Here is a 14380-nt window from a genome sequence, read left to right as displayed (position 1 = left end):
GTTTCCTCGCATTGAAAGGTCCAAAAGCCAAGGCATATCCCTACATCAAAACCATCATACCATCATAGCATTCTCATGGAAATCAATGGACACTATTGGCTATGATTCTCCCATAATGGCCCTACTCTTGAAGTGCGTTACCAACATACTAATTCTTGTCCCAATTCCTTTTGTTGCTATTTCTAATGTTTGCAGTTAGTTTCAACAACCGAACCTAAGAATTTTCCATGCTTTCCTATACCAAACACATAATTTCCATTCAATTCAAAATGAATTGAAATAAATTCAAATCATAATTCATTGGTGGCCCATTAATAAGGTACACTTGGAATTTTATTTACTTCCTATCACAACAAGTCAAACTAGCTATTTGGTCAAATCATCATGTATAAATGTATCACATCGAGTTAGCTCAAAACATAACCATCATAATCAAAATTATAGATCACATGCAACCATCATAAACCAGAATCATAGATGACATGTAATAATCATGGATCAGAATCATAGATCACATGCATAATAAAAATTGAAAGAAATGCTTTTACTTATCCTTCAATCAGTGCTTTTATTCTACCTTTATCCTTTGTCCTTTTTGTACACACATTAGATCAGGTTCCACACCTGGAAAGAACTCAATACTTCTCTTCTTCTCAACCATGTACACATACACTTAGTGTACATCACACCCATACACCCACACATGATGTACAACACCACACAATACATATATGTACACTCAGTGTATAACAAAACACAATACATACTCCTATATTTGATGTACAAGAAAACACATATGCATAAATAGAGTAAAACACAACAAATACACATGACATGTTGTAATGAATACACAATAGCACATATATACAACACAACATATACTACATGTACACAATACCACATGTACAATTGTAGCACGTGTACCACATGTACACGACACCACCTACACACAACATCGCATGTACACAACATCATCTACACAATGTGTACACAACACCACTTGCACAATGCATACACCACACCACATGTACATAACACCATCTGCACAATGTGTACACAACACCACATGTACCTATCACAATCTACAAATTGTGTACACAACACCACCTGTACACTGCACCACCTACACAACATGTACACAACACCGCATGTACCACAAGTGCATAGCACCACATGCACACAACACCACATATACAACATGCACACCACACCTTATGTACACAAAAAAACATATAAAACATTCACATATCACCATATGTATACAACATCATACATACAACATGCACACAACACTATATGTACACAGTACCGCACATAAAACATGCAGAAAACACTATATGTACACAGTACCGTGCATACGACATGCACACAACACTATATGTACACAATACCACATATAATACACCCACATAACACCATATGTACATAGTACCACATATGCAAAAGACACACAACACGGCATATGAGACATGCACATAACACCATATATACAACATGTACCACATATACAACATTTACAACATATGTACAACAATAGTACTACACATCTGAAGACCACACTGAATCTATCAAGAAACCTTCCCTCTATTGTATTTCCATAGTCCATGCTTGACCCAACATGCCATAGAGCACACTTCTTTCATTCAGTTGATGTGTCCCTCAGCATTACCTCTCATAGTATAGACATAGGCATAGTATAAACACATAATATCAATTCATATCCACATGATACTAACCTCATAAATCTGTCGGGCTACTCTTCCCACTTTATACCTCATATCTAGTTACCTCTTCATGCCATTCACTTGCATAAGAAAACCTTCCTCCACAAGAATGATCCCTAACAACCTTGTCAAGTAATGAAATACAAACATACATATATACAACCATTAGAAAAATACAATCATGATCCTATGAGACAATGACATACATACATACATATATACATATATAGAACTTATCATTACAACGCCCTCCTCCCATATCTACCCAAGTAACCAACCAATCGGGGTAAATATCTGACGAGAAGTTACTATGATATGATTCGACCTCCTAATTCATGTTAAGGAAGTGGAACTGGTGGAAACACACCATATAGACCTTCAACATTAAGAATAGGACCCCTAAGAATGATCCCAAACTTTCCGCTAACCACCCCATATGTATCATTGATATTTTAGACTACTTAACCCTAGATGCTCCCATGATATGGGCATGACAACATCTAGGAGGCTTTGGATGCTCTCATGAAATTTCATGTGAGAGTCCAAGGACTATTTTCCTCAGTGTTGTGCCAATGTCCCTGGGATTTGAGCCACCTTTTCAAGCCCATATCCCAGGCCACTGCAAATAATTGAATGATACCTTCAGAATAGAAATATAATAGGGTAATGGTGATATAAATGAAATTACTTAAACAATCCCTTTACTAGACCCCTACTAGCCATGATAGGCATTTCCTGAAAATATAGCACAAATATGTAATCTACATGTGTAAACAATGGATCTGAATAGAGAGGTCTCATTCTCATCTAAGAATCTTTAAGAAGAATTGATCCATTATATCAGTAGCTACATTATAATCTATTAGGCCATTGATACATTGTTCATTCATTTACAAGAAACCATGTGATGAGGGAAATACATATCCATTTTCACAATACACGCTTATAACCAACATAATAGAAACATAAATATCAAGGATACATTAGCCATAGAATACACATATAAACTAGTATAATACTCATGAAACATAAAGGATAAATAACCTCATATTAATGATGAAAAATCCATCCTCATAAGGGACTACCACGTTCAACCCGACCATAGACATGACTGAGCCAAACCTCTCTTCATCCAGTCACTGCCATGACACATTCAAAGCATGAATGTGGGATCTCATAAAACACATCAATCCAAAACCATCTAGGGCTTCCAGAGGCAAACCACCTCAACCCATAAAATAATGATTCTGCCTCATAGTCATACATCACAAAACCATAATCATATTGCTCTCTACCCAAGCCTTGCAGGTCTCCAGAGCGTTTGTTTCAACCAAGGCTTTCAAGACTAGTAACTCAACCCACCACTTATCTGCACTTTAAGAACATTTATCCAAATAGGTCTTCCAAGACTAGTAGCTCAACCAACCAAGGGCCTCCATAACGTTTTTCCAACATATACTCATAGAACTAGTAACTCATCCCAAGTTGTTACAGGGATTCCAGAGCATTTGACCACCCAGAGCTTCCAGGAACTAGTAATTCAACCCAAGCTTAAGGAAACATGAGACCCAACCAAAAAAAAAAAGAAACAAACCCACAAACTCCATGACTATCCAGGAAATGGAAAGGCTAGGAAAATCCACTCTCAATCTAGTGAATCATCCATGGTAGTAATAGATCATGACCAATAAAATACATGCATATTCCCTACATGCCAAAACTAGTAGGAAAACATACATGCAACTCAATACTTGCAAGCCAAATCCTATGTATTTTTTCATTATGATGTTCTCTTGTGTTTTCCTTCTCTTCCTTTTCCTTCCTACTCTAAAAGTCCAAGAATGCCACGCTCTCCAAGAGTGCTCCAAAAAAATCTAAGTGTCAAAGAGTATGAGAGAGAATAGAGGGAGAGCTCAAAAAACTCAACTAACAAAAGTCTTCGCTGAGCAAGCTTGCCCACTGATCCTCAGAAGCCTTTTTGTTAATGAGGCCTCTATTTTCTTCAGTTCCTATTATTTTCTTTCAATTTCCTCCTCACATGAAGCTTGTGGCTTTTCACCTCCCTCTTCTTCTAATTTCATGATTTTCATAAATAAATGTGCGAAAAATGACATTTTTCCTTTCCAAATCCTTATCCATTTCCTTTTCTACCGTAATAAACCAAATGAACACAAACTAGGATGCTTATCACTCCATTCAGCTTCGAATATGTGTCCCATGACCGTGGTCTTATATATTTTTACATGGATTTTTAACCAGGGTTATTACAGTATCCTCCCCCTTAAGAGAACATCGTCCTCGGCGTTCAATGAAACCTATACCAACAAGGCCTTTGAAAAAACATAATTCCCATGGAGCTTTATAACATAGCTCGATGTAGTATTTACAATGATCCTCTGCTAAAACATGACAACCATACTATTTATTGGAGCTTTATAACACAAATCATTATGGTATTTACAATAATAACCACATATACACATATACACATTTGCTTCACCCAACAAATAATCACACTATCTACGGAGCTTTATAAATCAAGCTTGATACAATATTTACAATGATATACACATCTACACATATGCACATTTTCTCAACCAACAAATAAAACGATATGATGCCTGCATCCACAACAAGGTTATCTAGAGTCTCACACCTCCACCATCAATGGAATACCATGATTCACCTCCTTCCGAAGAAGTCTAGAATCCACTACAAGGCCAAATTTGCATCCAATGTCCAATGCTACAATCATGTGCCACTTGTCCTCTCAGTGAACAATTACCGACTCATTTTTCTAGGCCACACTCCCAATGCGCATTTGATTCCGTTTGGAAATGCTAATGACCAAAACAAATATACCACTGACCATCCCTTCTTTACTTTACAATCCCTCAGGAATTTGGTCACCCCCTTCTGTGTAGTCAGACACATTCCAAGCTTCACTGTCATCCCCATCCCAGGCAGTCCATCTCTTAGCAAGGCTTCCTTGCATCAGAGGGTACAAAAATGAAGGAATATCCCTGCCTAAAACCATCATATTGGTCATAACATGCTCATGGAAATCATTGGACTCTATTGGGTACTAGTGTGCCACAATGGCCTTGCTCTTCAATGATTTACCAGCATACTATTGCATGTTCCAATTCCTTTTGTTGCTTCAAATTCTTGTAGTCAATTTCAACAACCCAACTGGACATGTTCATGCATTCCTATACCGAGCACAATTTTCATTACATTTAAAATAAATAGAAATAAATTCACATCATACTTAATTTGTTGTTGGTTAATAAGGTATAGTTCCAATTTTGTTTGGTTCCTATCACAACAAGTCAATCTAGCATCTTTGACCAAATCATCATGTATAAAAATATCACATCAACTTAGCTCAAAACACAACTATCATAGATCAAAATCATAAATCACATGTAACCATTATAAAGTAGAATCATAGATCACATGTAATCATCATAGACCATAATCATAAATGACATTCATTATAAAACTTGAATAAAATATTGATACTTATCCTTTAATCAATCCTTAGCTTCTACCTTTGTCCTTAATACATACGCACACAGGATTGGTTGCCACACCTGAAAAACATGTAGTTCCTTCTAGTTGATCATGTACACATACAAATAGTGTACGTCCCACACATACAACCACACATGAAATACAACACCAAATAATGCATAGACCTACACTTGATATTCAACACAACACATACATCATTACTCAATGTACAATACCACATGATACATGTACCTACACCTGGCATACAATAGAACACAATACATACTCCTACACCTGGTGTACACTACAACACAATACGTATATGTACACAAAATATAATACAACAAATACACGTTTCATGATACGACAACTACACAATGCACATACATAGTACAACATGCACACAATACCACTTGTACAAAATGTACATAGTACCACCTGTACATAGCACCACCTGCAAAACATGTGCACATAATCACATGTACACGACACCACCTGCACAACACGTATACAACACAACATGTACACCACATAACCTATAAAATTTGTACACAATACCATATGTACACAATGCCACATGCACGTCATGTACATAATAGCACATGTACATAGTGTCACATGCATGACATGTACATGGTACCATATGCTCACAACACCACTTGTAAAATCATGCACATAAGACCATATGTACATAAAACCATATGTACAACATGCACACAATGTGATATGTACATAGCACTGCATATACAACATGTATCTAACACCCTATGTATACAACACTGCATATCCAACATGTACGTAACACCATCTATACCCAACATTTCATATGCAACATTCACAAAACACTATCTGTAGCACCATGTACATAGCATTGCATACACAACATCTACACACACTATATATGCACAACACTACATGCAAAGAACATCACACATGAAAAACATACAACATATACAACATATGCACAACGATAGTATCACACATCCAAAACCACATTATTTCTACCATGAAACCTTGCTTCTAGTGTCTCTCTCCCATCCATTCTTATCCCAACATCCCGCAAACCACACTGCTTCCATTTTGCTGATGTATCCCTAGTTATATCTTGTCCATAACATAAACATAATATAATCACACAATACCAACTCTTCCACTTGATTCCTCATACACCAAGAACCTCTTCATGTCATTCACATGCATAATAAATCATTCCTCCACAAGAATGATTCCTAACGACCCTGCGAGACAACAAAATGAAAACATACATATATATACATATATATATTAGCACTAATAATCATGATCCATGATGACCCAGTCAGACATTACATACATACATACATACATACATACATGTATACACATATCGACATCATCATAATCATGATCACAACATAATTACTACATATCATAAGGTCAAGGTTAAGAGAACTCCCTTTATGCATGCAACACATGCACAACATTTGAGAACAAAGGTTACCAACATAGCCAAGGCATATGATGCCTCAAATCCATGCACCTTACCTTTCTTAATTACCTTTCCCACATTGTCTTGTCATCATCCATTTACACCAATGGAGCCAATCAATCCAACTGGTTGCCATACTCTTGCCTTAAACTACCCTTATACATGCACCGAGATTTATCTAGGCCCACATCACCTATTAGGTACCACACATCTCTTGTATAGCTCCATTAAATTTCCTCTTTCCCAATCAATTCCCAAGAGTCCCACAATAATAAAGGAAAGGTTGAGGAGAACACAAGAAGAAAACCATGGAAAACAAACAACAATATGACACCACAAACAAAGTGGCATGATCATGCACAAGAAATGAAGAAAAGAAAAATCAAGCACAACAAATTGAAAAAGACCAAAAGCACAAGATTGACAACGGACACCATGACTTAATCCCCATGTTTCCGAGTGCTTCAGGAGAAAAAATCAACCTAGGCCTTCTCCAATATTTCATGGCAGTATCTTGGCCATGCAATCCCCCGCATCATATTACCATAAACACATAACTATCAATGCGTAAATAAATATAAAAATACACTACTTGCATTATCTTTTTGTGCAAAGTAGACTTCCTTGTTGCCGAACAAATCCATGCCATCTTTCAAGGGACTCCAATTCCTTGACAAATCCAACTATAATTAGAAACTAGCTGTCATACCTATCGAATACATGTTCATAAATATAACAAATAACCACATAATTTCAAACAAAATCAAGGTTAAGAAGACTTCTTGTATGCAAATCACTCATTAATTTGGAATTGGGGTTTCCAAACATAGCGTAAGGAATTCTTCCCCAATTCCTTTCTTTTACCTTTTTACCTTGTTGCAATTGAGGCTTACTATGTATTATCTCATCACCCAACTATTAGTTATATAAACACATCAATTGTTACCTTGTCACGATAATACCAAGCATGTTTCCTGCAATTGTTTACACATGTCAACCACATCTTCCAAATATCAAGACAATCATATCTACCAATTTGAAATCAACCTTTACCAAGACTATTAATCATTTCATTATTCATATTCAACTCAAAGTCATCAATCATAATACATAATGCTACACCTATCACCTACTTACACTCATGTACATATCAGTTATCTCAACACATTTGTATTAGTACAATCATCTTAAAAAATCATCATTTGAACACATACTCATATTATGCAATGCATCAAACATTCAACCAACTTGAAAACATACCATGTTAAATAAATTAGCTAGACGACATAATAAACACCAAACATTCAAACAATAGATAGATGACATAATCAAACATTCAAGCACCAAATATACGACATAAGAAAACTCATACCTTAATGTATCTCAGGGGAATCTATCTTGTCTTCACAACCAATCTATATATTAGCATGATATAACCTCACAATGTATCAACTCAAACACAAGTAAGGTCATGATATCCATAACATTAACTAGCTAGCATGTTCACATCATAATCTCATAAACAATAGCCATTCATTACTGACAATCACATATGCATAGTAATTCTAGATTATTACAACACAATATCACAAATATATCATCTCATACATAAATGTCATAACCATAACCATTTGCATAGACCAATCTAAATCAACACAATACATATAACATCAAGATCTTAGTGTAATAACCCATATCATCATCTCAGTGCTATATAAAAACAATAAGTTAGATATCATGCTCCCCAATAACATATAACCTAATTATCATATAAAAACAACAAGTTAACCTATAACATACTCATCAACAAAATATAACATAATCATCATGTTATCTAACCCAAAACAACAATAACAATGCATATGAGCACATGTTACTAACATTCATGACTATCTGACACATGTCCATATGACTACACTAATCAACTTGTGTCTATCATGTCTTTAACCATAACATCAATAGAATGAAAGACATACACATAACCATAATCCATATAACAATCCTTAACCTACATACCTGCATGCCAAACATAAACCTGTATGATGACATGCTCTTGTCGTGAGGTCCAATGCCATAACTTCACGTTGATGATTTGCATCTCTTACTCTATCTCATCCAACACACTAGCATCATAAGATACCAATATTATCATGATGACCTAATTTCGTATGATGATCCCACAATGCATTTCTAACCTACCATAGATCTATAACCATAACCATGACAATGCATGCATATAGACATTGACATGCATAACAATGCATACACACCCATAAACCTATATGATGACATGCTGTTGCCTTGAGGTCCAATGTCACAACTTCACTTTGATGATCTGCATCTCCCTCTCTACCTCACCCAACACATTAGCATCATAACATACCAATATTATCATGATGACCTAATTTCGTATGATGACTTCATAACGCATGTCTAACCTACCATAGATGCCTAACTATAACCATGACAATGCATGCATATAGACACTTACATGCATAAGAATGAAAATAGACCCATACCCTCATGATGACACATCTCACAACAACAACATCAACCTTCACATGGTGAAATCACTACAACTATGATCGACACCATGGAAATGCAAAACACACATGGACTACAAGCATAAGTAACACATATGCAACTGACAGGAATGTATTACCAACACACTGCCCATCCAGTCCGAGGAGTGAACCTGGCTCTGATACCACTTTGTAACACCTCCCTTCCACACCTACCCAAGTAACCATCCAACTGAGGTAAACATTTGATGAGAAGTTATTATGATATGATTTGACATCCTAAGTCACGTTAAGGAGTGAAACCAGTGAAAAAACACTATATGAACCTTCAACATCAGCAATAGGAGCGCAAGGAACCATACCATCATTTCTGCTAACATGCCCTTGGGTCCCATTGAGATTTTAGACCACTTAACCCACACATGCCCCCATGATATGGGAATGACAACATCTAGGAGGCTCTAGATGCTCTCATGACATGGCATGCTAGTGTCCAGGGACTATTTTTCTTAGTGTTGTGCCAGCATCCCAAGGATTTGAGTGACTTTTTCAGGCCCAGAGCCTAGGCCACTGCCTAGAATTGAATAACACCTTCATAACATAAATATAGTAGGGGAATGATGATATAAATTCAATTACTTAAACAAGGCCTTGACTGGACCCCTATTAGACATGACGGACATTTCATCAAATAGATCACAAATATTTAATGTACAAGTGTAAACAACAAATCTGAGTAGAGGGATCTCATACTCATCTGAGAATCACTAAGAAACATTGTTATCTTATACATTAGTTGCATTATCGTCTATTAGGCCATTGATACATTGTTCATTCATTTACAAGAAAAAACATGATGAGGGTCATACACAACCATTATCATAATACATGCATATAACCAGTAAAATAGCAATTGAACTATCAAGGATAGTCGTAGAATCGACATATAAACCAATATAACACTCATGAAATAACAAGGACAAATAAACTCATATTAATGATGCAAAAGAAAACCTAGTATGGGACTACCATGTTCCACCCTACCATAGACATGGCTGAGTCAAATCTCTATTTAGTCGGTCACCACCATGCCATATTCCAAGCATGAATGTGGGATCTCATAAAACACATCAATCCAAAAAGATCTCGGGCTTCCAGAGGGGAACCACCTCAACCCATCAAATAGTGATTCCACCTAATGGTTGGTCATCACAAAAACATCATCAAATTTCTCTCCACCTAAGCCTTCGAGGGTTCAAGAGTGTTTGTTCCAACAAAGGCTTCTAGGACTAGTAGCTCATCCCATAGCTTATCCAGGCTTCCAAAGCATTTTTCCAAACCAGTGATTCCAGGACTAGGAAATGAACCCATCAAGGGATTTCAAAGCATTTTTCCAACCAAGGCTTCCAAGACTAGTAACTCAATCGAAGTTGTTATAGGGTTTCCAAAGAATTTTTCCAACTAGGGCTTCCAGGAACTAGTAACTCAACCCAAGCTAAAGGAAACTTGAGAACCAACCAAAGCAAAACAAAGAAATAAACCCATAATCTCCATGGCTATCTAGGAAATTGAAAGGCTAGGAAAATCCACTGTCAATCTTGTTGGCATTATGACATAGGTGTTGTCCTCGATGGCAACTCACTCAGATGAAAAATCAGAGTTCAGGATCTTAGAATGAAAGAAAAAGAGATATACGCAGTTTCCTCTTAACCAAGCCATGCATACACGCGGGATCACCGATCAAAAGGCACGTATGCGTATGAATGCACTTTCATGTAGGGAAAAGTGTGTACATGTGGAAAACTTATTTTTTAGTCCATGGTATTTAGTCCCTGCTATTTGGACTTATGGCTTTGGACCATGGTATTGCGTCCAAAGTGTTGAACGCAGATATTGGGTCCCAAGTATTGGTTCTAAGTGGTTTTGGACCATGGTATTGAGTAAGGCCTAAGACTATAAAAATGGAAGGAGATCATTAGGAAAAGTCATTCACTCAAGGGATTGAATGTCTTATGAAGACTAAGATCTAGAATAATGGTCATTGGGTTATGGTGCATAGCTGGATCTGAACCAAGGAGGAACCTAAGCGCTAGAAGAAGGATAAGTTCTATGCATGGGTCAAGATCTTAAGGCTTGAATAGTAATATCTTTGTGTGATTTTGATCTATTATATTTGGCGCATGACTTGATCTATAAATCTGATAATCAAGGTATAACTAATGTCTGAATATTTGAAAAGGGTGAATTATCTTTTATAGATTTGTACACAGGTTCGACATAGAAAAGGCGCGTATACACACTGGTTCAGTAATTCAAAGAAGCGTATATGCTGGTTTGCCTTAACACAAAAGTGTATGCACGCAGGTTCCTCATCTTGAAGTAGCGTATGTCTAATAAAATATGTTTTAGCTACTTCTGTTTATTGATACAGTATTCTAGATTCAGGATTGGTGTCTAGTTACTGTTACTCTATTCTAGTTACAGCATTCAGAGAAGTGATTGATTGATTCAATTTTGGTTGATACTAAGGGGATTGGTTGGTGTAGTTACATTTGATGTTTGATTGATGTTATTTATGGATCCAGTCTGAAAATTTATGAAACGTGGTCCTTGATAGAAAAGAAGGTTGTAGCCTTCTGTAGGTTAGAACCTATGTACTACTACATCAGCCAGTACAAGAGCTAGGGGGTTGTAGCTCCCTTCCAGGAAAAGCTGGAGAATGAGAGAAGGTTGTAGCCTTCTGCAGGTAGAATCCTACGTACTGGTATAAGACTGCACCAGTATAGAAATATTGTAAAAAGAAGATTCTTATTAAAAGAAGATGGAGACGAATTGCAGCAAGTGGTTTTGACCGACATTGGGTTTCCACCTTATATCTTGTTTTCATATGTGTGATGATCTGTTCTATTTTACTGCACTTGTTTACTGTTCTTATGGTTAATGAAGTTCCGATGCACTGATTAAAGATCAACATTTAATGGATTAACTGAATCATAAGTTTACTGATATACGCTGGTTGCTTTAGACACAGTTGCGTATATATGTGGGTTACCATAACTGAAGTTGCGTGTATGTATATATATATATATATATATATATATATATATATATATGAGTATGAAAATTAAAAGGTGTTTGAGTTGATAATACTGATTCACCCCCCCTCTCAGTATTATTTCCAATAGTTGGAATCAGAGCAGGTCCTTCAGAAGAAGCCTGATTGCTTGAAGGAATATCTATCATCATGAGCAACTATGAAAAAGAGGCATCCATCATGCCACCAATCTTTGATGGGGGCAACTTCGTCTATTGGAAGGTGAGAACCATAGCCTATCTTCAATATCTTGGTGCAGAATTTTGGGATATCATGGAAGGTGGATACACATTTCCATCAGCAACTCCTACAGATACGACTGGTAAAAAGCAGTATGAAACAAATGCAAAGGTTGTCAATACTCTCTTGGGGAGTCTATCTCAATCAGAATTCATGAAGGTTATGTAGCTCAAAACCACCAAGGAAATATGGGACAAGATCATCCTAAGATATGAAGGAGACGATCAGATAAAATGTGCAAAAATGCAATCTCTCAGAATTCAATATGAAACTCTCAGAATGCATAATGATGAAAGTGTCCAACTAATTATTTCTTACAAATAGATGAGATTTTTAATTGCATGAAAAATTTGGGTGAAGAGATAAAAGAAGTTACTTTAGTTGAAAAGGTTCTACGATCCTTGTCTTCTAAGTTTGAATCAAAAGTTTGTGCCATAGAAGAAAATAAGAATCTTCAGAGTATTACGATGTCATAGCTACATGGAATCCTAATTGCTTTTGAAATGAGAAAAGGGGGGGCATCAGACATGAGAGAAGCCGCATTCAAAGGAGAATACAATGAATCAGGGCGTACATCAGAAGGAGAGGAAGAATCAAACTTTGTGAAGAACCTTCAACAGGGTTCTGGAAGATTCAGAGGTAAGCTGCCTTTCAAATGCTTTGCTTGTGGAAGAGTTGGTCACTATGCAACCAAATGCCCTCATAAAGATAAGGTTGATAAAGGTAAGGAACCGGTTAGATGGAACAGAAAACAGAACGTAAGTAAGAAGAGTTATTGTACACATGAAGATAGTGATGGACTTTCAAATAGTGATGAATATGAACATGGTAATGATTATAGACTTTTGATGGATTTTGAAGATGATGATTTCTTGGATGCTATAGATGAATATGATCTCTATGAAGAAATTTCTAAACTTAAAATCTGTTTAGAAGAAAAGAATATGATCATAGATACTCTGACATTCCAACTTAATGAAAGGGAAAAACACAATGAAAAGTTAGAATGTGAAATTGTGGGACTTAGAAAAGATATTGAGAAAACAAAAGCTCTTAATCTTAGATTTGCTAAAGGATCTGAAACTTTAGATGAGATTAAAAAAGTGCAGCGTTCTCCTCTAATCAAGACAGGTCTTGGATATACTGAAGAAGCATCTCAAGCACATAAGCCATCCACCTCCAAAAGGTATCTTAATGCAGCAAGGAGAAGTGAACATGTTGACAACCGTTAGCAAAGGCATAAAGCAGATCACTAGGTAAATCAGGGTCAATCTACTTCAAGGATGAACAGAAGCTACAACCAACCACAGGTAAATCATTCTCAATTTGCCTCAAGGATGAATGTCAATGGAAACTACAATCACCTGGACGGTAGATTTGATAATCGCAGGAATGTCTTTAATGGCCAATGCTTTTCTTGTCATAACTTTGGACACAAAGCTGCTCAATGTGTTGCCTACAAGACCATCATGACTCGAGAAGCACGAAATCAAAGTAGCATGACTGGGATCATGAAGAGGACCTACAATAACTTTTATGCTCTTGAAAATGAAATAGAATGCTCTATTTGTAACAACTTCGTTCATGAAGATTTTAAATGCAAGAGTAAGTTTTGGAAAACATCTCAGAAGGAGCAACCTTCATTGGGTTCCAAAACTTGGAGAAAGAAAGAACCACAACCAAAAAGATGTGGTATAGCCTTATATGTGGAAGGACAGCAAAATTAGTGGTACATTGACAGTGGATGTTCGAAACATATGACAGGTGATAAAGAAAAAATTCAGACATATAGTGCCTTAGAAAAGGAAAGGAAGGT

The sequence above is a fragment of the Pinus tabuliformis genome, chromosome 2_1 (genome assembly GCF_031772625.1).
Source record: "Pinus tabuliformis cultivar Carrire ecotype Pingquan chromosome 2_1, CPIR1, whole genome shotgun sequence".
In the NCBI taxonomy this organism is placed as follows: Eukaryota; Viridiplantae; Streptophyta; class Pinopsida; order Pinales; family Pinaceae; genus Pinus; species Pinus tabuliformis.
This window is presented reverse-complemented; position numbering follows the sequence as displayed.